General features: G+C 43.6%; 1 long non-coding RNA gene across 1 annotated transcript in view; it reads left to right on the top strand.

The window, feature by feature from the left end:
• Positions 1-1,011, top strand: part of LOC108641359 — a 6,606-nt gene extending 5,595 nt beyond the window's left edge. The window contains exon 3 of the long non-coding RNA XR_001921933.2: positions 970-1,011. This is a non-coding gene — a long non-coding RNA (uncharacterized LOC108641359). The remainder of the gene's footprint in view (positions 1-969) is intronic.
• Positions 1,012-3,731: the final 2,720 nt, after the last annotated feature.

The raw sequence follows: 3,731 nt of genomic DNA, 5'->3' as shown, positions 1-3,731 counted from the left end.
CTTAACTGTCACAAAAGTGCAAGTGGCTCTCAGTGGGAATAGCATTAAAAAATGTACCAATTTAGTTGATTCATTGTTGTTGATTGTTTACTACATCCACAGGATGTAAGATGAAAACAGGCCAGGGATAAAGTAAAAATAACAACAGCGGAAGACCAAGCCTCTACATATCCCAGCCTAAAACATGCTGCTCAGTCTCTAGTCCTTTGTGGAGTGAGCAGAATTAATTATAGGTGTCTTATTTTGCTCTGTAAGATTTGGCAAAGGTTAATGTACAGAAATCTAGGCTCCCAGGCAGGTTTTCAAACCTCAAAGACAGCTGTAGGAAAATCAGTGTGGTGTGGGTCTCAACGAGGGACCACTCACTGCTTTGTAGGGCAGAAGCAAGAGGCTGGTGTTGCAGGGGGACAGCAGAGCTGCCCTTGGCTCCACGTTCCAGCACCAATGTGGAAATGGGACCATTAAAAGTGGAGGAAATGACAGGCAACACCCACTAAGAAATGTGTCTGCAAAGGAAGGAAGGAAGGAAGGAAGGAAGGAAGAGAGTTCCTAGGTGGGAAAGCAATAAGCTATGTGTGTCAGCAAGGCTCACTACCTGAAGAATGGTAGGAAAAAACCAGAATTATAATGAGATGAGAACTGAAACGATAAACAGAAACATGTAATTACACTCCTATTCTTTGCAACTGAGTGTTTTGACACTTCCTGGCAGCTCCTAGTAGAAGACAATGTTGTTTAACTTTTAATTTGACAAAATTATGCAACTTCTTCCTGAAGTGTTTGTGTTTTGATTTGCCGAATACACTCCCTTTACCACGGAGTGCTCTGTTCACTGCTAATCTCTGCATTGTTTTGAAGCCAGTCATTTGATTGTGATGGATTTTATTTTATTTGCTATTCTGAGGTAAATCCATGTAAATCACACTCTCGAGAGTGTGCTTCCCTTCTCATTCTTCTATTTTTTTCCAGCTGTAGCCACTGTTCTGACCAGTAAGGAAAGAGCAATTCCTGTAGGTGAGTGCCTGCAGAAGAACCAACTTCTGGGACTGCTGCAGTGATCAGTGCCAAAACTTTGTAAAGCGAGCAGGAAAGAGTTAAACGTATTCCCAGGCTATGAGCATTTAGAGTCAGACCAGACCATTCATTCCCAAGCTGCTGACATCATAGGCTCCTAATTATTACTGCTCGCAAATTTTGGGGCTGTCCTATATTCTGCATAATTAACACTGGACTGGTGATCGATAATCCACAGTACTCCTCTCTCATCCAGATCAACAGTAACCCCCATGTTTTGGGACCTTATGCCTGGGAATGGCACGGAGTAGATCCTGGGGTGCAGCCAGGCACCTGGGTTTTGTCACTTTGTCCTTCTTGGCGTGTTACACCCTCTGCTTCTCGTACCTGCTGGTAGCACTGGGAAAGGTGCTGGCCGGCTCCTGCATGCTGTGTTTTGTATGTTCATTTTGATTCCTTCATTTAAATCAAAGCTTCACCTGCTGTTTTAATATTACACAGACTTGTATGTGCATGTGCGTACTTCCAAATAAAGACGGTAGTAGGAATAAATAGAAAGGGATTATTGGATGGCAGTATTTATCCTAGGACTGCAAAGAAGAACTTAGTAGATTTAACTTCTGATGGTTAAAATTATATTCCTTCCCCCTTGGGACTACTGGCAGGTTGTAAACTTTGGGTAATCTCCACAGAATCCCTAATGCTGCATCCACAGTGCTGACTTGCGTTCCTGCACAAAAAGCAGTGACTGGGTAGCAATTGTTCACGGCTGCAGCTCCATGCCTCCTTGTGCTCCCCTCCATCTCATTAAACAAGCTACTGTTTGGGGGGTTCTTATGCTATTTTTTGTTTGCTCGCTTCTTTCTTTCAGTTAGCCAGATTAGACACCTGAATGGTTTCATTGTTTGGGCTTCCTCTTTGCCTCCTCCAAACCTAATATTAATTCCTGGATTATTTCAGAGCTAAATAAACACCAGATGTGTTTAGTATAAATCCATCAAGAGCGATCTGGATCACTCCTGCCCTGCCACTTGCATGGCAAAGAGGAAAGGCAGAAGGTGAGCAGGAAAGCATGCTGCTACCCTTGCAGGGACAACGCTGCCATAGATGGGAGCTTTGTTACATTGACACTGTTCAATGTATTTTTCTTTACCAGATTAGATTGATACTGACAACTCGTTCCCTGTGAAGGTGCCACGATGTGGCATTTATTTGCATCTACATTGCAGTTCTCTTCATCAATCAGCTTTGCAGAGATCACTGCTGCTGCTGGCCATATTGTTGCTATGCTGACACTTCATCCTTAAGTGCTGCTTGCGTAATGGTACAGTACGTGCCCATGACCAAAGTTTAAATCAAAGTTTAATCATTACGGAAAGACAAACATATTTCCGCGACTGTGTATCCTGCAAGTAAGAGTAAAAGCAGTTTGGTCAGGTCACAGATGTTAATCTCTCCTCTTTTTCTATTCACAAACTATAAAGGGAGTTGACAGCACCTGTAAATGGTTTTCTGAGGCTAGATTATATCTAAGGTGATTATTGTTTACACCCACTATAGAGACTGCTCTTGTGAGCCAAGAAGTCTGTTCCTGTGAGGTGAGTGTTACCAAAAAAGGGCTTTCTTGCAGGAGGATTCAGTGGAGCGAGGAGACAGGGTGAGGGGCGGTTCATGCTCACACGGAGTGCCTTGTCATGTCTCGGGTTTGTATAACCCGGGGACTGAAACAGTTGGGATATGCTGCAGTTCTGCATTCCCAGACACACGGGATGAAGGGAAAGCTTCAGCTCTCTCAACCTGAGTTTTTAAAGCAGGGGCTGACCTTTTCCCACAGCCCAGTTCTGCTCTTCATATGAAGATCAATACAGGACAGTAAAAGGATAGGAAACGAGTTGACCTACCAGTATGAATCAGAGAGAACACATGCTTGTTTAATCAAGTAAAGACATATTAACATAGAAATCCTGCAGCCATTACTAAATCACTGTGGCTGGAAGCAAAGACTTTGACCAGCTTTCACGTGCCATACTTCTGTGAAGCCTCTATAATGTCCACGGTTTAGGTGTGAAATTTCTAAGTGTGAAACCCACTCTCCTTTAGCGCATCTTCTTCAGCCAATCTGCATATAGGAGACTCACAGAATTCAAAGACTTTTCTATCTCTGTTCCCTGCTTCTACAAGCTTCCCCTGAAAGTCACTTTGTCAGAACTGATTTTCTAACTGTATTTTATTTCGTCCAACCATTTCTGTAACTTCAGCGTGTGCATTTCATTAAGCCTTCCTTGTAAACTAATTCCACTCATGTACATATCAAATTCGTTTGCCAGCTTTATAGATTATAACCAAACACATATAAAATGTTTTAGATAACTAAAAATGGAAATGAGATGTATTGGCGATACGAACCGAAATATTTAAAGCAACATTTTTTTCTTGTGTGAGTTCTGAAACGCTATTAACCGAATAGAAAGTATCTTTCCTGCTCGGTGCTGCATGGCTGCTGGGCGTGCGTATGTAAGGGAGCCGTGGCACCGCGCCACAGAAACCGCGAGTCCCTTTAAAGCACAGAGGGAAACCTGTAATGGATGGGGTTTTCGGCGTTTCTAGCAACAAAGGAATCAGGAAGAGGTACTGAAAGAAAGAAACCCATCCACCACAGCCCAGCTGGGAGAGGCTCGGCGCTCCCCCGCCCCTCCGCGGGCACCGTGCGCCGGCTG

This window comes from Manacus vitellinus, unplaced genomic scaffold, assembly GCF_001715985.3.
Source record: "Manacus vitellinus isolate BGI_N305 unplaced genomic scaffold, ASM171598v3 scaffold_6_pilon, whole genome shotgun sequence".
In the NCBI taxonomy this organism is placed as follows: domain Eukaryota; kingdom Metazoa; phylum Chordata; class Aves; order Passeriformes; family Pipridae; genus Manacus; species Manacus vitellinus.
Note: the sequence above shows the minus strand (reverse complement) of the source record. Positions and strands in the feature narration are given on the sequence as shown.